General features: G+C 35.2%; 1 protein-coding gene across 4 annotated transcripts in view; it reads right to left on the bottom strand.

Annotated features, from left to right (window-relative positions):
* The window catches only part of PHF14 (PHD finger protein 14), a 160,712-nt gene that overhangs the window by 66,567 nt on the left and 68,760 nt on the right, over window positions 1–25,385 (bottom strand). The window lies entirely within an intron of this gene.

Below are 25,385 nucleotides of genomic sequence, written 5' to 3'. Positions count from 1 at the left end.
ACAAAGAACTGCTCCCATTCCTGTACATCCATTCAAATTTCTACTCACTGAAGTAACCAGAATTGTCTGCAATAGCCGAACAGCCTCACTTAGGAAAAGGATTTAGTGAGCACAAAAATCTGAAATAAGGATGGTGAGCAAAACTGAACAGCCTTCTTCTCTTACCAGTAGATGCAACAAATATTAAGAAAGAAAAAAGCATCACAGATAATGCCATAATAGATGCTTTGAACAGGAAGGTTCTCAATTGCATATTTGGTCCTTTAGAAGAGTTGTTCTCTCCCAGCTCTCCTTCAATCCAAGACAAAAAGTAATTATAAAAGCACTTTGCTTCAAATTTTGGTACAGGGAGGAAGAAACATACCAACCTCTCTCCTCCCTAACCACACATGGCATCTGTTTCCTCACTTAAGTAAATATTATGTAAAGGGCAGGTGTCTAAGATCTATGTGCAGATTTCCTTTTCAAAAGACTATAGGACAAGAAACCCCACAAGTTATTTCAATACTTCGTAGTTTTCATTTATGTAACAGACACAGAAAATTGCAAATCACAGACAAACTTCATGCTTATGTCAGCAGTTTTGACCCTGATTCTTTTTTAGCCATTTTAATACCTGCCTTCATCAGGCTCAATGGCTATTGTAAGGGCAATGTTTCTGGCTGCTAACAGGGCACGAGTAAAAATACATTTTCAACTACAATGTAAAATCAGTATATCTTCAAGGGTCTGAAGGCAAGAAGCTGCATTAGTGTACCTTAGCAACTCTGAAAAATTAGGAATCTCCCACCAGGTTAAGTCTGCTAAGACTAAAGAGGAATTTGGGGTATTTGCGAATGGCTTTCACAAGGTAAAGATGCTAAGTAATATGCATTTTTAAAATTCAGGCTATCTCATCTCAGAAATTCATCTGTACCCAGCAGCTCTATTAAGCGAATGACTGAGCTCTTTAGAGGGGAAAAAAAACCCAAATCAGCCCCCGAAAACAATGAGCAATGATTGTAGACATTGCTAATTACTTCCATGTTCTCAGTATTGATCATGTTATAAATATTAATAAATGCTTCCTGAACAGTTACAGATTTATATCTGCTAATATACACACTGATTAGCTCGTAAAAAAGTTCTCTGCAGGGCAAAAGACCACAGTATCTGAGGTACCAATGGAACAGAAGAGCCCTGCTTTGTCTTAGTAATATAGTATTTATGGTAACATAAATACTATACATTTAGTGCTGGTCACTGTATATACGTGTTGACAGTCATGATTGACAGAATTCTGTTCTCCAAGTACTTCTATACCCACTTCAAAACAAGAACAGATTTTCAAACTACTTCAGAGGAAAACTGAAACCATTTCACATATATGATACCAATATTTTATTTAGTCTTTTGTATAGGATAAGTCATTTTCCTTCATTCTGTACTGTCTTTGTGAATATGAGCTTCCGAGAACCCATGAAAAATACACAGTCAATACGTTCAATACCCTACATGAAACCCAGCTTTCTCTTTTAAATGACTGCATTTACAGACCTTGTCACAACAAGGTCCCTGATGTTATCGAAGCAATTTCAAGATACTTTAATCATTGGCAAAACTCAGTGACTTGACAAGAGAAATGTGGGCCAGAAGACTTCAATGGCTTGAAAGGAAGGTTATTGAGTGATGTAATTTCGTTTGGATGGGACTGATTCCAATTGATCTGTTTTTGCAATGCATATCTTGCCTCTGCAGCTGTCTCTATCTGATTCAGTGCTTAAACTGCAAGGAGTGACTATCCCTTTCCACTTAAAGCAAAACCCTTCCTTCCTCCTGCTATTATTTTGAATGAGCATGAGGAGCCCATTTTCGAGTTTAATCTCTGTACTCACTGCAAAAAAAAAAAAAATACATTCAACTGAATGCCAACCCATGAATTCAACTGAGTCTTGTGATTGCCAGCGTATGTGTTATGTAAATAGAAAAACAGATCATAGAGCATTATGTTTATCATCATTATTATTATGAACTGAAAATATTGAGTTAGGTTTTGTATAACACAATCCCAACTGCACACTATCATGTAATCTACACTGTATTAGACTGTACTTAATTTCAGCTGAGTACTTACAGTCAAAAGAAAAAACGCCTGCTTGGTATGTACTAAGTATAATAATTAATAACTGGTTACGTTACATATGAAATCAAGTACACTTTTCCACAGTTGTAACAGAAAATAAGTGTAACATTAGGAACCTCACAATTTAAGTTAATTTTAAACTGCATAAAACCTAGGGGGGGTAAGCCATATATAGGGAGCTACAAAGCTTTGAGAGGAATATTGATAAATAATGTAATCATCATTATATGCTAATGAAACTGAATCAGGATGTGGCCCTAGATGTTGCCAGCAATATGTAGCTGACAGGTGAGCTAAGTTGCCCTTTATTCACCCAGCTTTAGTTTTATACTGTCTGTGCACACAAAACATGCTTGGTTAACAAAATGTGATTTGCTGGATTAGACATAAATGCGAGCTTTCTTCTGATAACTTAATGAGCAACGAAAATGGAGTTAAAGATCAGCTGCCAGTCCTTCACTGCCTTCCCAACTTCTTGTATCACAGGAGATGATAGCTCTGCTCAGTTTCACTTTTTATGTCTAGTCTATATAATTCCAGAGTTTAAGAGCTTTCGGGTGTCTATAGCAGCAGCAACATTCAGGCCACCCTGAATGCACACCAGACATGCCTGCAGAAACATTTTCAGAGAAAACACAACTGACCCTCAGTACCAGTCACTTTCAGTTCTGTTGACAGTAATTGATACAGAGTATCTTCTCTGTAAAATTACGTGTTCCAAAAATGGTAAGTAATTATGAGTTCATCTATCAGTAAACTCAAAAGCATAAGCTCAATAAAGATATGTACATTTTATATATTACACAGCTTTGTATTATGAGTACTGTCACTCAGTGTAACTGCTTCTGTTAATATGAGGACCCTGTACCCCTTCTTAAGTATTGTATAAATATATACTAGCATACCATTAATCTTACAGATCAAATATTTTATTGGAAGTAAAAATCTAAACTTCCTTCGAATGCAGAACTTGCTTATTATTTACAGACCATACTTTGAGAAACATTTTAACTAGCAGAGCCGTATAAATAAATTAGATTATAATATTCATTTGAAATAAAAAACCTGAATAGATTCTTTTAAAATAAAAGAAATGGTGGAAAGGATATTTTCCCCATTTCAGTATCTAAATCAAAGTCTTAAGTTGTTATTATTATATAATAATATTATAATTGTTTTCTTTATTTTTACAGAGAAGTGGATTAAGTAATTTATTGGGTTGCCTCTTTATCAGTGGGTAGGGATGAATTTTGTCAGATAAATCTAAAGTTTACTTAACTTCACTGTTTCAGTTTCAACACTGGACAGTCAACATTGAAGTCACTGGACTGTACAGTTTTCATACTAAGCATGACTATCACAAATGCTACAAAGCAAGCCAAGGTAGGAATTCTGGTTTCTTGCTCTGCTCCTCTACCAAGTACAAATATAAAACACAGATTCAGAGCTAGGAGATGGGCATTTTTTCCTCCTTTCAAAGTAAATAATTCTTCAACATATTTATAAGGGTTTTTGCCTCTCAAAACTCCCACTCCCATAAGCCTTAGAACTGTAACAGTTCTGTTGTGAGACATTCAAAAGTCTCCACAGGATCCCAGGGAATCTCTTCATCAAGTTCCGTATATCACAGTCCACGTCAAAACCTGTGCTCCTATGCTTAAGAAATCAATTATGATCCACTTTTATTTATAAATTAGATTGAAAATATTAATGACACTAATGATACTTTATGGCTTATTGGAACATTGAATCTAGAAACGAAATGAGGTGTAAGTACAATCTCTTACCACTGCTATGGGTTAAAATTACAGAAGAATTCACCACTTCTGCGTAAGGAAGACCACAGACAGCTGTATCATGGTTTTGGAAGAGGAAGTACTGGCTTGTCAAAGGCACTGCTAGGCTGAAGCTTGCAGGAAGTTGTCATGAAAGGGAAGGCTGCCCAATGAAAGGGGCATTTTTAGAAGAAAATTTACTCAGAGCTCAGAGAAATAAAGCAGAAGGGGCTATATGTATGTGATGCCTTTGAGCTCAATCCATCAACAAGCACAGTGAAAATTTGGCCTGAGACCTCCATGCCTACCAGTGTGACATGGGACAGAGAAGGACAGCTCACAGCAGGAAAGCAGGAAGTAAGGGTCTAGTCCATTTGGATATATCCCAGTCCACAGGAATTATTCAGTGTTTCTGAAATGGATGTTTGTTATGGCTGTCAGATTCCAGTGTAAAATCTAAGAAACACCATTGCAGCCAAGGCAGGACTCTGAAAACTGAAAAACCCTAAGATGAGCCCATCTTAAAGAGGTGAGATATACACAATAAAAAATTATAGTAAGCAGTACCTAGGAAATCATGGGTTGGTCCGCCCTGTCCCTGTACTGGGAAAGATCAACGGATCCATTGTCAAATACATGAAAGTAACTGAGAGCACTCAGCAAAAATTTAAGAAGGGCAGAGGGGTTGCTCATATTTGAAATGACAAATGACATGCTCTGTGAAAGAGGGAAGAGCAATGGTTGCAACACACCCAAAGGTGTCCAGTATAAGGCTTTTCTATCAGCCTGGTACAGCACCTTCCTGTACCAGAAAACAAGGCAGGCTGAATATGTTGAAAGCCAGCTGGAGTCAACAGAAGGCAATAGCTTGAGCTGTAGATGCTGTCCAGTAACAAAGTACCCCAGGGAGCCACGGGGGAGAGAACTGGTGCATCAGACACAGCATTGCCAGCCAGGCAAGGCGGGAATGGTCCTGCTCTGCTCTGCACTCACCTTGAGTGCTGGGGGCAGTTTTGGGTGTTGCAATTCATAAGAAAGATATTAAGCTATTAGAGAGTGTCCAAAGGAAGTCAATGAAGATGGTGGAGAGTCCTCAGGGGAAGCTGTACGAGGAGGGGCTGATGTCACTTGGTCTGTTCAGCCTGGAGAAGAGGAGACTGAAGTGAGACCTCACTGCAGCTACAACTTCCTTGTCAGGGGAAGATGAGGGGCAGGCACTGATCTCCCCCCTAGTGACCAGTAACAGAACCAAGGGAATGGCCTGGAGTTCTGTCAGGGGATGTTTAAGTTACATATTAGAAAAACATTCTTCACCCAGAGGGTGGTTGGGCACAGGGACAGGCTCCCCAGGGAAGTGGTCACAGCACAAAACCTGGCAGAGTTCAAGAAGTGTGGACAATATGCTCAGGCCCCTGGTGTGATTCTTGGGGATGGTCCTGTGCAGGGCTGGGATTGGACTTGATGATCCTGAAGAGTCCCTTCCAACTCAGCATATTCTGTGATTGTGATTTTGTGGCTCACAGTGCTACCAAGCTCTCATTAGTTGAGAGAGGGAGGGCTCTCACCACAAGGGCTCACAGCCACAACCTGCAGCTTAGAAGTTTAGAGGGGACATCAGCAGATGCCTTTACAGCACAAAGAATTGTGCAGTGAGCTCAGGGGTACTTATGTATCAGCTCTATGGGAACAAACAAATAAGAAGCTATGATAATTGGTTCTTGATATTCTAAAAACTTTCATTTCCAGTATTAGAAAACATTGCCAGTTCCTGTAGTCAGGATGGGAAGCCACGATGCTGAATAAAATCCTGTGATGCCCAGTGCATGGCTAAGTAGTGGATTTCTGTCAGTTATAAGGGATAAGAAATTTCCTTTCCAACCCTCTTACAGATAGTATCTGGCTCTATGTAAGACAATAGTGCACTATAAGAGGCACTGGAAACTGATTTATAATCAGTCTTGTTGTGCACAAATAGTAAAATATTGTGTCCTTGATGCCATCTTAAAATTCAATGGCACTAGTCATATTAAAGGCCCTTTTCTTAAGACTGACAGATGATTTCATATTCTACTGAAACCTAGACACTATAAACATTTCACCAAATAAAAGCCAGAAGAGGTTATACACATAAGTTTTTTAACTGGAAGCATATCTAAAGCATTTTGATAGCCATCCAAAAAAAACCAACCAAACAAGCAAAACAAAAAAAAAGCAAAAAAACCAATCAAGCAAAAAGCCAAAAACCCCACAGAAAACTATTATTATTCATTTATATTTACAAGTCCACAATAAAACCTTTACACATAAAGTGGCCTAAGGAATAATTTCACAGATGTGTTTACAAACAAAATAAAGAGTAAGAAAACAAAAGCAGGGGAAATTTAGTGCATTCACTAGAAAAGTTCATACAAATACCTGCATTTTAAAATAAGCACCTTAACACTGGACCTTTTTTTAATGGCCAAAAAATTTCTCAAGTTGATTGACAGATGTAGAAAAGTTTAACTTACAAAGCAAACATTTCATATATTCCATCATAATTTCATAGTTAATTTTCAGTCTTCAGTATTAAAACTTTCTATAAAGATAACAGTCTCTAAGTGGAAATGAACTATTTCTGAAAATGCACAAAAAATGAATTATGATTTTCTTTCACACTAGTCCTTAAGCATGCAAAATTTAGTAATAGTTTTTTTTCCAGAAGAAGCCAGAAGTTAACCAATAGGTATAAAGAATGGATGCATTTGTGTTATATCATAATCAAGCTAAAAGCTTGATTAAAAATCCCTAAAAGCATTCCTGAAAAGGACTATTTCAACAATATACTTAGAACAACATTTGTTTTAACACAGTTTGTCTATACCGTGGCCAAATGCATGCAAATAAATTTCAGACATAATACATACATATTAAAAACAATGACAAAGATAAACTGTATTATATACAAAAACCTATTAATTAATAGCATTTAACACCATGCCAGAAGTTTGGGAACAGTGTACCAACAACATGTTCTGTTTGTGAAACTCATTGCTAAGTATTAAAGAAATCACTTTCAAAAGAACTAAAAAAGTTCAGTGAAATCAAATACCACGATGTCCCTAGTAACAAGCTTACTTAAAATTTTTCTCAAATAATACAATAAAGGACCCTTAAGAAAATTATTTCATCATGACAAAAAATGAAAGTCAAGTAAAACATTATGCAGATTTTTTGCAATGTCATTACCACATACACAACTGTATTCGTGAATATTACTTTCAGCACGTCCACCAATAACCTAGTCTAGATAAAGCATGAAGTTTGTTTCAACTGAATCAAAAGAGAAAACTACCTTTGTAGATAGGAAAATAATAATTTGTTTGGATACACATATTCTTATTATATTCTGTCTTATTATATTCTGGCAGTAAAATCTATACGTAACAAACCTAAACCAAATGAAACCAGTAGGAAGAAGGAATGTCTCTACCCTGTAACATGCTGGGCATAAGGTGAATCAAATTATTCCATTTGATATTTAATTTCACCACTTTCCTAAACTTCTGTTAGTGCTGTTGTAGGGCACTTTCAGTCAGATCAGTAACACTGGTTCCCTCTAAAAAATGTCAGATCTTTAGTCCAGGCAGAACTTAGACAACTTTTAAAAACCATCAAAAGGAAGCTTAGGCTTAAATGCATTTCAAACAATGCATCTATAAAAATTTCTATCTTTAAAACTTTAATTTGTGAGAAAGATATGAAATAAAAATAATATTATCTATCATCCTGCATGACTTTGGAACTACAGGGTAGATTTAGCATTTTGTCTTATTAGTGGTCATAGTCAATGTGAAATGCCCTTGCTCCTCCATATTCCTTTTCAGTATTCTTTCCTCTCTAGAAGAAAATAACACAGAATGTGACTCTATCAACCCATTAGAATGACAGGCAGACAAAAGGTAAAAATGATGGAAACAAAGAAGTTGAAGAACTCAATTTCAGAAAACTACAAAGTGCTTGAATCTGTGACTAGACTTTACTAATTTCTGAAATATCTCCTTTCGTACTCATTTTTGGAGAACAGAGGAAAATGGAAAAAATGAAAATATTCCAAACTACTCAGCTACTTTATTTTTTTAATTAATAGGTCAAGATAGATGAACAACAGCATGTAGCATCAAGGAAAATGTCTAACAAAACATGGAACTTCAGAAAAAAACCCCTTTTTAATGAGGGGTGGGGATTAATTAATTAATTAATGAAGTTGTATATCAACATTGGTCTGCATTTAGAATAAAGAGTTTTAAGTATACAAAATAAATACATTGGAACTGTAACTATATAAGTAATGTTAATTATGCTTTAGCACAGTTTTTTTCATTAAGGCTTGATATTCATACTTTTTTTCTTTTTAATAAATATTTCTTTGCTACTTTTGTAAATGTTTTATTATAATTTTGCAATCATAATAAATATCTTCTGCTACCTGTAACAGTGAAGTAGTGAAAAAAAATTTACTAAGATATTATTTTCCAGTCACCCACTCCCCATTTCAGTGTCACTGACTTGTATTGACCATAGCAAACTTCTCATTTTCACACAGGATGCCTATCCACAACTATCCCTCACTGGTTCTTTAAACAGTTTCAGTATCCTCCCTCCTTTGACTAGGTGGTTTTCTTGTTTCAGTGTCTTTCTCTAATCAGTCCAACTTTGCACAAGTCCTGAAGCTTGAATAGCCTGGATTTTGCTGCCTCTGCACACTATTTAAATTCTATTTTTTTACATTTACTATCCACATTCAGGTCCTTCTCTAGTCCTAGTCCCACCATGATCTCCATACTGGGCTGTACCAGACAAACACATCTCTAAGCTTTGTCTGTCTGTAACCCTGTTTCATGCAGCACATCTGCAAGACTTGGGCTTAGCTTTACTGAAGAAACAAGTGTATAGTGCAAATGCTAAACTCTGGTAGGTGAGTAAAAAATTTCACCATGCCTGTTGATATGAAATGATACAGAGCAGCGGCTCAAGAGGAAAAAAAAAAACAAAACAAAAAAACCCCATGAACATTAAACCCTGTGAGAATACAGTGGAGAATCTGAGGATGGCAATTCAGCTAGATAAGGATCAGCCTGGTCCAAGGAGCAGCAGGGGCTGAAATATCTTCACCTTACCAAACACTGCCTGACCAGCAAAGCTACATCACACATCAGCACTGGGTGAGATATTCATACTGAAGCTTAGCCTAGCAAAATGCTACTCCTCACCACAAACGACTGCTGTGGATTCTTGAGTTCTGCACATCCTGCTCACATCTCTCATCAATGACAAAAGATGACCCAAAAGAAGGGAAGTGACACATGTCTCAACACTCACTGCCCCACTTTACTCTTATCACCTAGTGCAGCATTACCAGTCATTGATACTGTCCTTAACATCTTTCTTCTCAATCTACATTTCTGCTCCCTGCAAGTCTTGTAGCAACTCCAACTGTAGGGATAAGTACACTCAAATATCCCACAGCACACCAAGCACAATGACAAATGATCTAAAACCTGCCATACCAGGACTCTGAAACTATTTCTATCACAACATCCTTCAAAGCTTCCTTTTTCTCAGATTTCATGAACAAATTTCTCCTCTGTCCTCGGGAAAGAAAGGGAGGTCTTTGCCAAAATTCAATTTACTGATCAAAGACTTCAATTCACTTTTCTTCTTAAAGGTATGGGGAGAGGGACACCTGGGCAGACACGACATTTACTCAAATCTCACCTTAAAAATTTTGCCTGAAAACATCCAGCCTAAAAGATACATAAGAGACATGAAGAATTCTGAGTCCAAGTGATTTAAGTTTTACAAGTTTTTCCAAGTTTTAAAATAAGAAACTGAAAATGGGGTCTGGTACCACAATTATTACCACTGCCCAGTGTAGCTAACTTTCATCTGTATCAAGACTAGTTAAAAAATTCCAGAGAGTGGAACTTTGCTAAGTTCCAGTCATGGACATTTTGCTTGATCATTTCCCCATTTCTACTTTTGCTGGCTGTGAGTCAGTATTTCCTAACATAGTCATTGTATAGAATACTGTCTAGAATACATATAATCCATCATTCTTGATGGAACTGAGTGGTTAGATTTCTCTAATTCAGAAACAGAAATCAAAGCATGAATTTGAAACAAATGAATTGAAGCTAACATTCTAAAAGAAGAACCAAACTTTCATTAAAATGTCCTCCTGAAAAAAACCCAAACATTTTTTAGCTCATTCAACAATGACTTCTCTAATTAATTCCAGATTTTTTCCCTTGTTGACAAAGACACAAAGTCTCAAATACAAAGGCCAACAGAACCTGAGGCACTGCCTTTCCCAAAGGTCTGGCGGCCAAGACTGAAGGAATTCTTTTGCCTGTTTTGCCATTTGTATAAACAATGACAATGATGCGTATGTCTCACAAAATAGCGAAATTAAAAATAACACGTAAGACTCTATTAACATTCACAATTCTGGGGCTGGCAGAAAACATAAATACACTCAAGCTACTGAAAAAGACAACTACAGCAATATTAAATATTTTTCATTTTCTTCAACTTACTCATTAACAGTATGTATTAAGCTCATTGTCAACTCATTATTTTGTTTATGGCGACTAAAATTATATTTTGAACCTTAGCAATTTAACTTATAAAACCTACCAGGCTTCACATGAACTTTTCTACATGTAACTGTCAAAGGAAACCTACTTCAAAAATCTGGAACATGAATTAATCTACACTGAAAATACTGTGCTTCTTAATTTCAGAGTTGTATCAATCTTCACAACGAAAAAATTAACCACCCATAGATACACTTTATACAAATTTAAATACAAAAATGGAGGAAGCATGGCAATTTTTGAGGCATCTTGTCAAACAGTGAAACTAGATTTGAATGAAATATTAAAGTATTTTTGAAATGGGGATGAGACAATAAGAACTTAATAGTTCTTATTCAATTTAAACAGAATTAAATACATATAATATTACATGAAGTTTCAAAATAAAAGCCTTTTAAAGTTTTCAACATAAAAGTATTTCATGCTAAAACTTTCTGAGTTTTCTATAGTAAGCAGACCAACAGCTTAACTAATAATTATTATATACTACATAAAAAAGCTTATACAGAGATCTAAGCTTCTACCTACAATGTGAAAAAGAGGCCACAATAGTTTTGGTGTAGTTTAGGAATTCATGGCACAAACTGTTCAGATCAGGTCTCCAAGGAACTAGAAGAAAAAATCTTGCTGTTAGTACTCTTCCATCACTCCACAGAAAGCCAGCTGCTGTATTCCCAGCTTTGCTTCGAATTAAGAGAGTAGAAAGTTTAATGCTTAGCGTGTGTAAAAACTGCACCCACTACCCTACTTTGTGGGGTACTCCAGAACCCACAACAAGGGATGCAAAGGATATTAAAGGCTGACAATCCTCCTGCCCTCATGTTCTCCATGCCCCATGAGGGACCTTATTCTTCTAGTGCAACACCACCAGATTTTCCCTCCTCGTACTTCGCACTTCTTTTTTAGCTAAGTCTGGAATTTTAGCTGTGACATTATTTATGATTTTCTGGGGTTGGCAGAATTGGCAAAGAGCCCGTTGAGTTTTTTGAGTTTGGTGTCTCAGTCTGCTGCCAGGTTAGGTGATACAGCTTTTTTTAATACAATTTGACAGGCGACCCCTCAAAGCTATTGCTAGGGTGATATTCTAATTTAGTGAATTTAAAAGTGCATTTAAAAAATGGACTTTTCAAAGAGAGCAGAGGAAGGGAGTGGAACTGTGGATATCTTACCTGAACCTACATAGTGGAACCTCACAATAAGATGCAACTTCCAGTGGAAAACTGTAAACATTAGCATTGATAATTCTCCAGAATATTGCTCAATGAATTCAGTTTTTAAACTACAACTACAAACTACAGCTGTGACATGACTTTCCCAAGACATGAATTTAATAAGCAAAATTACTTTCTCATTCTTCAGTAGTGTTCTGAATGCTTGCTATATTGACTACAGGAAAATGTTTCTTTCATAACAAACTAAATTTTACCTTTTATATATAACAGATTTTTTTTAAATGGTTTATTTTTAAGGACAATAAATATACTTTTTCTTTTGACTTAGCACTGCTGGAATCACACCAAGAACCCTGCATCCAATTTCAGGGTCCCCAGTACAAAAAACATAATGGAGTTACTGGAGTAAGTCCAACAAAGGGACTATGACTGGCTGGAGTAAATGTCACACAAGAATAGGCTAAGACTGGAAATTATTTAGTCTGGAGAAGAGAAGGCTCAGCAAGAAGCTCCTCAGTGTTTAAAACAGCTGTTAGGGGAAGAAAGACAGCCACACTTCTTAGGGGTGCCCAGGGAAAGGACAAGGGGCAACAGGCAGAAAAACTGAAATAAAGGAGATTATTAAATATAAGAATGCTTTGGGTTTTTTTTTTCCACTCTGAGGAGGAACAAGCAACAGAACAAGTTGTCCAGAGAGGTTGCAGAGACTCCATCCTTGGACATATTCAAAACTCCACTAGATAGTGCCCTCAGTAACCTGCTATTTTACTTGTTTTGATTTGGGGGGCTCAGACAAGACCAGCTTCAGAGGTCTTTCCCAATCTCAAGCATTCTGTGACTCTGTTCTTAATAAAAGGAGAAATTATTTAGAAAACCTTTCAAATTTAAAGAAAATTGAAGTCCTGCAGTTTACTTATTGTTCTTTAATGTGAAAAACTAAGATTACCACTAGAGTTTTAAAAGCCCACTGGTTTTCTTATCTCTTTTTCACAGCAAGTGTTATTAAAAGAACTGTCAGTAGATACTAGCAGACAGGCTGTTTTTATGTAAATTTAAACAATTTTTACTATGACAAAATAGCACTTTTATTTTTCCTCTTTTCATCTGCTCTGCATTTTCAGACATTAAACTGCTGCTTTTGCAGTTTTTACATACCCATAGTTGCACATTCTCTCCAAAATGCAGAGACACTTCAAATAAATATTACTGTTCTCATCACTCAATAAAACTACTAAAGCTAGCACTACTGATTTTACTCAAGTAACCTTAATTTCTTAACAGATATTACATTTTTCTTTTTTCTTTCAAAAGAAGACAGTTAAGTACTTTTTCCTCAAGTGATCTTTTTAAACATCCCTCTACAAACTCACATACACTATGGCAGTTACAAGCTTCATCAAGGGAAAAAAATCTAAAACTTCCTTTCTCCTCCTGTCATTTATTAAGAAATGGTCCTCAATCCTGAAGTAAACAGCTCAACAAATAAGGTTACCCTTACCACTATTTCTTATGCTGTTTCTGAATCCTGTTTGTTACTCTTTCTGAACATGTACAAAAATCAACTGTTCGTTTTCAAGGCTAATCTTTTTTGTCCCGTTTTGTACCATTCTCAAATAACTTAACTTTTCCTTTTCTCAATTCCTGCATTGTGAAATGTTAACACAGAATATGCACTGCCAGGAAGCTGTCCTCAGCAGGGTCTAGACTGGATCTCTTCTAGCTTTCATGTGAAATTTTTGCATTTTCAGATCTTTGTTCACGACTTCAAGATTTACAGGATTTGAAAACTCGTTTCTCCTCCATTCAATAATCATTTACTCTCTGCCCTTGTTTTGCCTCATTTCCTTTTCTCAGTTTCCCAGAAGCTCTGTCTTGAGCAGCATTTCTATATTTTCCCATTTTTCTAAAAATACTTCAAGAAATACAAATAATTTAAATAGAAATATAATTTAAATATCCTAAAACCAGTTGAGGTTCCAAGTAAAAATTTCCATGGACTTGCACAGACTCCTGCCAATTAAGTCAGCAGATGGAATACTCTATTCCATCAACTTAGTGCCAAGTTCAATAACACTTATAAAGCACATTTTACTTCCAGAAAATTCTTCCACAAATCTCCTCATGTAGTCAGAGTTTCTATACAAGTTAGAGGACAGACAATTCAGAAATGCATATAGATTCTGTTCCCTCAGAAATAGCCCTAAAAAGGAAATGAGAATGAAATTCACAATTACAATGGACCTCACAATTTCATAAAGACAGAGTTTAGAGATGAATTTTTTTGTTTCTTTAATTTGTCTTTCTCCAGGCACAAACCACAAGTCTGGGTCAAGTCTGAGACAAGTCTCAGACTTGGTTGTGCTAACGAGCATGTTTTCAGTGAGATGCAACAATGCAGGCATGAGTCCCATCCATTAGCCGTTATGTTTTATTCACCTGGAACACTGAACAGAGATGGGAATGCCTAACTAAGAAGTCCATATCAAAAGGTCCAAAGAGACTTCCATTTTGAGTCCTGGGAAGGCTTAATACAGGCATACTTATAGAATAAAAGATTTAACTCCTCTCCTCTATTTCCCTAGGCAGCAACATCAGCACAAGGCATAATTTGTCTCTGACTTTTACTAACAAGAACACTTTAAAAAGCTATTCAAATTTATGAGATTTTTAAACCCAAGGATAAACTCTGGCCACAGTTTACACTGAAGTGAGCATTTTAATCCATACAATATTTTCTTACCAAATTATAATCAAGTTTCTGCTATGCAATTTTGGTGCTGCTATGCTAGCTTTTATTGCTGTATTAAATTGTTAGCAAACAGCTAGAGGCTGCCAGAACAATTTCATAACATCTATTTCATTTTTAATAGTCCTTTGCACGAAACAGCTCTGAAATTATTGTTTACATATTATGGTCAAATAAATGCCAACAAATTCTATTGTTTAGCTTACTGCCATTAGGATTTTTGCAATTATTTTAGTCTTTATTACAACGATATTTTTTAGAATTTAATAATTTAACTATCAGTCCACTAATATCACTGAATTATATTTGTTTTTACTTCTCATGCTAAAACTGAGTGATTCTTCAACTTTTAAGTATTGGTACCACTTTCACCTTTGGCTATCACTACCATTTCAGCTTCCTCTCAAAAACAAAAACAAACTCCTCAAAACTGGTTTAGCATATGTAGGATGCTGAAGCTTTTAGAAAGTCCTGAAGTGCTACCAGATGCCATGCAGTTTTTCCAAGACACATTCTACTTTTAAAATCCAAATGTACACATTAGTTTTCAGGAAAAGGAGAGAGCTAGTTGCTAGTGTTTCACTTCTAGTTACAAATATTTAAATTACAATGAACTGAGGTTCTCTTCCCAGAAGTTAAGACTACTTTGAATTTGTCAAAGTCAGCATGCTTTTTTGGTCAACGATTAAATAATGTGACAAATATATTCCAACATACACATTTTCTTTCAAGTAAGTTAACTGTATATACAAAATTCTGTTTATTTTCAGTGACTTTGCAGTCACTGAAAATAAACACAGATGCCGCCTCATGGAAACCGATTAACTTCCAATGACAAGAACCATCATCCAACACATTGAAATTGGATGGGAGAAGGATAAAATAAATGAGGTGCCAAGAAAACTTCACACATCCTTAAGAAAACAAAAGCAAAAGCTGTGTTTTTCAAAGATAAAATTGTATACTGTGCTAGAAACAAGCAAGGCTTTTCATCAGCTCTGAAACACGAAATAGAAAGCTGCCAAAGGATGCATGAACCACACTTTAGACAAGTAATTCTTTTGTCCGAGTATTCTTACATGTATTACTTTAGATGCAGACAAGCTCCTGTACAGCATGAATGGAGAGCAGCTCTCTGCTTCCTCAGTCAATAAAATTTTATCCTTTTCCAAGTGACAAGTGTTGACCCTTCATTGTATCATGTCTGCCCATGGTTTGCTCCCTTCTACAATCACTTCTAGCAATATACATCAAAAATGACAGGCAGAAATAACTGTGCTGCATGTGCTGTGTTATATAGCTGATGTGTAAGATTTCTGTGACTGTTAATTAGAAAGGATACTTTACTGAATTAGCATACTTGGCGTGTAATTACTGCAAAGCAGCAACATAAATTAATCTTACAGATCAAGGTGTTCAATATTGATGCCGGAGATAAGTGTATTTCTTTTCCCCCCAAAATCTGTACAATCCAATGTCAGAAACAACGTATATTTAGAGGGCTTTTGGTTTTAACTTTAAAGCAGAGATTTCTGTATTAGAATTCAAATGCTTGGCCACCCTCCCACTACTTTCCTAACCCAACTTTTGTTTCTTTTTAATAAGAAAGGAAAAAGTCAGCAAAACAAAATGTCAACATTAAATCATTTCACAGCATTTTGTGTCAGAAATGCAAAGGAAAATGTGCACATCATGGGAAAGGTTACTGTTCTTCCAGAACATCTTTTCATTTGGTTCAGGGCTCATCCTTCTACATAACTGTGCAGGCACTACCGATGGCTGTTCTCCCTGGGCTTAATTTGGCAGTTGAAGGATTGTGGCATTTTCAGGAAACCACAGTGCAGTGATTTTAGTGGTTATCCATCTGAAAGTAATGCTATGATTTAGAATAATTACTCTGTTTATGTGCAATGGTAAAAGTCAGTTACTACACCATATTCCAAAGTCAGCTTACACTTTACTGACTATTTCCCTAATACAACATCACATCATATGTCCAAGGGATCTGTCCAAGTCAGAATTAGAGGGATTCAGTGCTCCTGTTCCTCAGCAGTAAGTGCACGTGCAGTGCAGTAATACTGATGTGCTTTAACTGACAACTGGGTAAGGAAAGGAGCAGGAGGGAATGGGATGAACTCAGCTAGTTAATCAAAGCACTGCACATTAATTTACACTTGACCTTTGCATTGTTACAACCACTGATATGAAAAACAGAAACATATTAGTCTTCACTAAGAGCTTTTTCATATTCTTGAAGAAAATGTGAGCTTTACTTCTTTTTTCTTGCATATCCTTTCCATATCCTTTCTTCTCAGAATTAAATGAATGTTTAGGCCTTTTTTAAGATGAAATCTGTGATAGGCTTAAATATTTATCTGTGACTTTATAACTCTACCCAAGACAGCATGGCAAAATTCTTAAACTGCATGTTTCTCATTTCCACAAGACAATATTCAAGAAACACTTATTCAAATGACAAGATACGAAAAAATCTATTCAAGGGTAGATATTTAGGAAAAAAAATCTCAAGAAGACTGAGATTGTTACGAGGTAATGAAGTACTACTTGAAATATTCAGTGATACTGAATTCCTATCTTAATACAGAATCTTGTCTTTGGCATTTTAAATGGCTTGAAGCAAATCAGATGCAAAAATTTAATTTCATTGAGACAAGAATGTTAAGGAATGACACAGTGTAAGTAATAGCAATAGTCTCAGCTGTTGTAAACAAGATTCAGTTTTACTAATTGAAAGCAAAGCAAAATCTGAATCCAACCTTGTATATGGCACAGATGAAAGAAGTGAAAATTAATTTTAAAAAATCCACAAAAAATTTAAAATTATGCAAAAGAAAGGAACAAAACTAATAAAAAGGCAGAAAAAGAAATGAAAAATATAGAATTCTATTTTACCAAATCCTAAATTTTGCGTACAGAAAAAGTATTACTTTAGTAATAGCCATTAGTCTAGATTATTCCATCTGGAACTTCAATGACCACACTAGCAGGGAACTATGGTAAGACAAGTAGACCAAATCTAGTGGACATCAAATTCATGCTGAAGTATAGGAAACAAACCCTACAATTCTATTCCTTTTCCCAAAAACCAGACATTTTATAAGAACATTGATATTAATGTCACATTTCTCAAATTATCTATTTAGATGCTTTTATATGTAAATTATTTCAGCTATTTCAAAATAAAGTTCAATATTAAAACAAGGTTTTTCTTGTTATTTACACTGCCAAAAAAACCATGTTTACCAAATATATTCTAACACTGAAGAAGCTTTATGGCTAAATGGGGTTTTTATTGTTCTTTTTAGTTTTTTTAACTGTTTAAAACTATTTTCTCCAGTAAGAAGCTTTGCAATACCTCAGCCTATAGCACACTTAAGCGAAAAACAATAACATCCCAAATACATGTAGATTATCTTCAGCCTCTCAGGGAATACTACTATATGTAAGATTCTTAATTTACACCCAAATTAGCAAAAAATTGTATGCAACTGTGCTGCATTGATTTATTAATGAAATTATTGCCACTAATGCAATTAAAACCATATAATGGTATTATATGCCATATTAATAATGTGAAGAATAGCTCTGGTCAATGCTGAAAAAAGTGACTCAATATCCTTAAGATCACTGTACTCTAGCTCCTTTTCACATATGGGCTTCTTGGGTAGAGCAAAAAACCCCAAAACACACAAACCCCCCACTCTCACACTGTTTCAAGACAAAATTAATTTTGAGTACTGTAGATGAAGTTTTGCACCCAAACTGCAGGTCACCTACTATCAAAACCCCACACAGAGTAACTAACCACAGATCAAAGACTTGGAGAAGTACTGGGCAGCAGTAACAAAAATGGTAAAAAAACACAAGTGGAACAGTAAACATTATTCTTTTGCATATAAAGATTTCCTTCTCAAATAGCCCATAATTTACACTACAGTTCTGTGAAGAGATATTTAATTCAGAAAAGTGACTGCACAGATGCTCACTTGACACTAATTGTGACAAGTCAAAACTGATGCTGCAACACAGCATTTAAATGGTTATTGTCTCCTGCCACAGTCTTCTACCACATCATTTTATTACCTGGACATGAAAATTCTCATGTCATAAATTTTCTAACTATAAATTTCAGTCTTGGTGCTTATGAAGCAATGGCTCACTTTAACAATGCAAAACAACTGAATTGGTAATGAATTTGACATTTGCTTTCTGAGCATGCTGTACTATGACATGTTCTGATGTGGATAAGCTCGCTGCACTGAAAGTGACTGAAACTGGTTGGCCAGAATGAAAAAGTGAGTGACACATTCAAATCCCAACAGAATTGAATTATTTGATGCAATGTGATGTAACAAAAAAATCATAAGAATACCCACAAAAATAAGAAGCTGCTGACCCCATCCAGGTAGGTATTTGTGCAGTCATAACCTACTACTGGTAACCAGACTGGGAAATAATTGATAAGTCATCAGTGTCTCATCTTCCATCACAAACTGCAATTTCAAAATTTCTATCTTTTTTCATGAAATAATTTTAATCTTCTGAAAAAACAGCTCATTCAGTGACTGCTTCATCTAAAGCATTCACTCATTACTTATAGCCAGGAACTTCTATATTGTATTTTTTAATTTTATAAATTATTATAAATCCTAGTAGTTATAGAATACAAGAAAAGGAGCAAAGGTCTCTGATATATATATTTCCTAGGGCAAGCAGAAAAATAATAAATTTAACCTTGAGATATATAGCTGTCTGGGGAACAGATTACAACTGCGAAATAGAGTTTCAAGCTGTAATTTACAAACCCATGATTGCAGTAAAGACTTGGTCAAGCAGCTGTAACTGAAGGGGAAAAAAAGGATAATCATATATTAAAAGTTCAATTATGAAAAAATGGTAAAATATTATTTATTAATGGAAAACAAAGTAAACCTGTAGAAAGAGCCTCTTATTTACAAGTGGTTATCTTGTTGCATATTTCTGAAGCCCATGACACTGGTACAGAAGCTTTCTGTATCAACATACTTCCAATATCAATACTAAGAACTACAATTACAATTACTATAATACCTGAGGAGAATAAACCTCTACTGGTCACTAAGTTTCAACTGACTAAAGCCCAGTATTAACTGCAAGAAGATCTGACTGACAGATCAGTAAACAGCCCAGAAAAAAAGGGAAGAAAAACCATTGGGGAATGCTCACATTGCTCTCTCCTACTCACTTCTAAGAGGAACACCAACAAACCTCATCAAATATCACAATAATGCCCCAACAGGGTTTCAGAACTTTCCTAACACTGAAGAAAGACAAATATTCATTTTTCCTCTGTTCTTCCCAGCGTATTAATAGGAAATGTCACTAAATAACTGCCCCAAAACTAAATTAAAAAACCCCTTTTGTGGAGTGTACAGGGGGAATCACTTTCTAATTTTACAGCAGCCTTTGCTGTACCTGCATTTGATCAGAAAGCATGGCAGGCCAGTATCAAGAAACAAACCAGAGATGGAATACACATCAAAAACCAAAAGATAATCAATAACCAAGACCTGAACTTCTATTCTTTAGATTGTTTAAATTTTCCTAAGAGTTAAGCAGCAAAACAATCAAGGGAAAATAGTAACCTGGGCTTCAATTCAGATTTTTCTGTCTCATTTCAGGAATATAACAAACAAGCATACTAAAGAAATCCAGCAGGTACCAGGTAAATGGACTGATGCCTAATCAACAGAAAACCCAAGGGTCTGCCATGCACTTTTTGCAAATGTTCCAGGCATGAGCAGCTTCAGGCAGCTGCACAGCCCAAATCCAAATGCACCCAGCAGTCTGCTTCTAGAGAAGCCCTGAATGACAGCAGTACAAGTTTTATTACCAGACCTATGACTGACTTGTAGGCACTGGGCAAGAGAGCTTCAGAATGCCTACAGGGTTTTTTTTAATGTCTGCCCTAGCATATGAATTTATGGAAAGTGCAATGCAATGCAAATTTGGTTTGAATAAAGTCCTCTGTGAAGAAAATGCACATTTGTCATTGTATGTACTATCCTGCTATCTAGAATAGAAAAGAAACACTTCTCAGAAGGCAATACAATAACAAATTACGCAAAAAATGATCTAACAGGTAAGTCAAGCAATTAGGAAGTTAACTCACAGAATTAATCCCAGTAAATGATATAGCAGAAGTAAACTATACAAATAAATGTTACATTTTCTTTCATTCCCTTAGTTTATTCCAATAAAATAATGCATTTGTAATCCTCTGTAACACATAAGATTGCTGCAAACTGTGCCTTAACTAACCTTTTCCTTGTGATTAATCCCTACATTAGTGGTCCTGAACTTCTGCTGTAAATAATAGGCTTTCAATCACTATGATGGACTGTGAATTGCGTTGCAATGCATTTAAAGTCATGAATAATTAATGTACTTGTTCTGGAATAAACTTTGGCTCATGAAGAGATTCAAAACTAACAGCTGAACAAATAAGGAAGAAATCCCTAACTTGAAGTTTGGCATGCTCCTTTGCATGGAAATGTAAGAAATAAAAATGTGAAGATAAACCTATACGAGACAAATACAATTAAGGAAATCTGGTGAGAGACATTTTTGGACAGAATACCTCCAGAGGATTCAAAACAGACTGTCTAGAACAGACTTTCTGTCAAAAGCAGAATTAAAGCTGACCACTGTGTGCAGCTAAGCATGCAATCCTTTGCACAGCATAAATTACCATCCTAAACTTGTGATACATACATTTGTAGCACCAGAATTACAGAGGTCACACACCTTTAAAAGATTTTTCAGTTATAGTATGATTGGATAACTCATACTGTAGTCAACCTTAGAGTTAATTTTCCTCCATATTTTTTTATTTAGTAAATATGAAACTGCATACATTTTCTTTTTTTCCTTTCCTTCTTCTCACCTTCTCTGTCTGCCTTGATACAGTGACTGTATGTTCAACACATTAGACTGCTTGAAAAGTAAGAGTATATTGCAAAAAATAAGTACTTTTACATTTAGCTTATTTCCTAGTAAATATATGCATTAAAAATAAGTACTACATACATTCTTGATAATTTCCTTTGCAGATTTATGTTTTTTGAATACTTTATAACCAGCACTCAAATCTATGTTTTCAACAAATTCTATTTTCTATTCTTTCAAATACATGACCTTCATCTTTTGTACTCTCTCTGTAATGCTGAAGTCATAATTCTGCCTCAGTTACTGCAAAGCAAATGAAACAGAAAATTCTAACTTAACTGACAATACAGCAGAAAAACTCAATACACAAAACCACAAAAGAGTGCACTACAATATGCTTGCTCTAAATTTTTGGATGAAGAAATTGAATATTTCTCAGAGATTTCCTTAACCTGATTTTGGCCCATACAAGAATGATTCTGCCTCTCTCAAATCTACTATTGAGATGTCAATTTTATCTAATGAACTACATTCCAAAATATCACTCAGGCATATCTTAAAGCAAACAACAGATACGGTATTTAATTTTTTTTAATAGGAGCAGTTGAAAACTGGATTATTTTTTGAGAAGAGGCCACTTCTTTATAAGTGAAATCATTTAGAGGTCCTCTCTTGAAAATTTTTTAACTGGATTAGCTTGTGGATTCTTCTTTACAAAACTATTCTACACATTAAAATTACAGAAGTTCATCTTAATTTTTCCTTTTACCAAAGCAGATTATCCAGTAATACTGTGCTAGAAGCACTTTGTCTGTACAATGCTACCATATGGAGGGCAGGTTTTCCCTATCACATATTGAGCCATCTGAAAGACACTTCTTTATCCATGTTTCCACTAAATATGGTGACATTCTAAAGAGAACTATTGGAGAGCTATTTTTAAAGATTTGCATCAGTGAACTACAGCCTCATTAAAAAAAAAAAAAAAAAAAAAAAAAAAAAAAAAAAAAAAACCCCAAAAAACTAAACGGGAGGTACTTACAAATAAAGCAACTCCTCTGCAAGATCTATCATTCTAAGCAATTCAAGCAAGACTGTAATTAAGCACTCAGGAAACCTTTTAAATGTCTAAATCATATATATGACTTAAATAGTCACAAAATGAAAATAGAAGCATCATATCTAAATGCCTTCTGAAACAAACAGCAAAGGTCAGCTCTAAAAACAAAGAGAATCTTTAAAATTATTTTCTGAGTTTCTCAGAAAATTTACTTTTTTTCTCTTTTTATAAAGTGCTGCATCTTTATGCCTGCCCCATATCAAACCTATCTGCATCAAATATAAAGTATTTTAAAACCTCCATCTTTTACTATTCTTTCTCTCAAAACTCAGTGACAGGTCATTTGAGTAAAAAGATAAGTCAAAATCCACGCTTTCCTCTAATTACAGCTACAGCTTTCTCACTTATTTATAATGACAGTTACAGATTCAACTTTGCCTCATTTAAGTACGTGGTTTCAATTAACTTTTCACTGTTAGATCTGTAAATCTTGACACTAATTATTCTTGTAAAAGATTAAAATTGCAGGTTTACTTAGTTCAATGGAATTTACACAGACATGTATAGAAGAATTTATAAAATAAGTTCACTGTAATTTCTTAAAAAAAAAAAGGCATCACATAATTATCACAAGACTGATTCTTTCTAGTGGACAAAACCACAAAATCTAACCTTTCAGTTCTAGTGCATGCTACTATACTGAAAGAGCCTATCTATATTATCTGACATCCCTGATTAAATAGGCACTATCTTGACATGTCTATAATACATATATATGCTAAACTATTAGCATAAATAAATGCAATATGTCAATCAATAAGTTTTAGACAAAAGCTTATAATTAAAGATATCCTAATTTTTATCACTATAGTCACTAAGGCATAATTCCATCAGTTAATAGAGCATGATTCATCAGAATGAAATGCACTTTTTAAGAATAAATCCTTTCATATTTATTGGTTTTAAACCATATGAACAACAGGTTAAATAAAGCCACTGAACATATAGCAATTAATCCCTTAACCACCCAATGCTACTTAGAAGCACCTGAAATTGTGACTAAAAACCAATTCCAATAGTCATACAGTAAGAACTAGTTAGATTATATTTTTTGCCTCAAATTCATTGGTAAATAAATTATTATTATTATAAATTATAAATTTCTGCTGCATTATTTGAAATATGAAAAAATCCCTTATCTCCTCTAATCGTTACTCAGACAGCAACTCTGGAGTGAGGGCCAAATAAACTTTAGAACAATCTACAATTTTTAAAAGCAGATTGCCCAATTGTCAATTAACCAGCCCTGTTTGTGGTAACAGACAGCAGAAAAAGAGAGAAGGCTCTTAAAGACTATTTCCTAAATCTGCAGTTTCACCAGTTGCACACTTGTGCTTAAGTTAGTGAGGAACTTTTATATTCAGAAAAATCTCTTGTAAAATATAACCACAACCCCCCTTATCTTAGTTACAGATGGGTTAGAAAGAGGGAAAATTAAATCCAGTAATTTTAGCGATGAACAAAGACAATAATAAAGATCTGAGAAATTTTGGGCTTTACTAACAGATAGTGCCAAACAAACAGCTATTGAAAAAATACTTTGTTTTCCCTCCTTAACATTTCTTGCTTGCAAGAAGTCCTAAAATCTTGCATTTAAAACACTATTTCTACCACCACAAAGGAGTCCTGCATGATGGAACAGGGAGAAAAAAAGCACCAGTGCAGGCACAGCGTCACTCAGATCACTTTGTGATGATGCAATAGAAAAGAAGCTTCTGAAAACTTTCTCTGACATAGCAACACTGTGAGTCACTCCCCTACATCTTAGACTGCAGAGTTAACATAATTTAGAAATTATTAAAAGTAAGCCTCCACAGCTCTTTAGAAGCAGTGGTAACCTAAACTGGACAAAGTTCAAGCTATTTATAGATATTATGTGAAGAAAAGGAAGTTTTAATTTAAATATTTTTTAAAAATTAATAGAGAAAATAGTAAGACTTAAGGAAATATTTTTCAGATAATTATGAACAAAGGATTAGAACATAAACTCCTTCTCCTATGCAGGAGTACTGTTCAGTACTTAGTAATTACTTGGCCTAACTATGAAGGTGATTTTTAAGAGAACCTGTTGGGTATTGGTATGTAATATGTTTATTTCTGGCCCATCTAAATTGCACCTAAAATCTTTTCCTGTAGTAAGCAAAACACAGCAGTTCTTTCTACCATTATTTTTAATCACAACTTAAACATCCAGCTCCTCATGCCATTTTGTCATCTTATCATTTATGTCCTCCAGTGGGGTATTTTTAACATTTCTTAAAAAAGCTTGAAGAAAAAAACTAATTCACTGCCTTTTTCACAGTAAAACACAGCACATGTTTTACCAAGATTCCTTCCCACAACAAAATAGTCTTCCTGTCTCTTTTATTTCTTGTAAACCATAGGGCTTAAGAAAGCCCTTTATCTTGTCACGGGCAGATAAAAACCTGCTGCCACCAGTCATCATCAGCAGAACTGCATGAGCAATCCCTGTAACACCCCCCTCTGTTTCACAGTCTGGTTCTGAGCAGGATCTAAGATTTCCCAGCAGCAGTGGCTTGTCTGTATATGAGAGTCACAGTTACTGATGAGCTTGTACACAGGCACTCTGCCTCCAATTTGGAAATACAAATACACTCTGGCACACAACCTTGGAATTTTATCAACTGCTATGGTAAATCATATGTTGTGGCTGATACTAAAACCAGCTATTCTGAGTATGTACAAGGCATCTGTACCTGTGACACATCCTGATTATAAAGCTGTGTCTTGCTTGCTTATGTCATTAGTGACTCTGACCTTTCTCATAACTGTGACTCCCAGAAATAAACTAAAGTGCTTATTTTGGAGTACTCCTACCAGTTAAAAGCAACAATTATATCTGA

The sequence above is a fragment of the Melozone crissalis genome, unplaced genomic scaffold (assembly GCF_028551555.1).
Source record: "Melozone crissalis strain CALT ecotype California unplaced genomic scaffold, PUWL_Pcris_2 ptg000016l_1, whole genome shotgun sequence".
Lineage (NCBI taxonomy): Eukaryota > Metazoa > Chordata > Aves > Passeriformes > Passerellidae > Melozone > Melozone crissalis.
The sequence above is the reverse complement of the archived record's forward strand: the minus strand, read 5'-3'. Positions and strand labels throughout refer to the sequence as shown.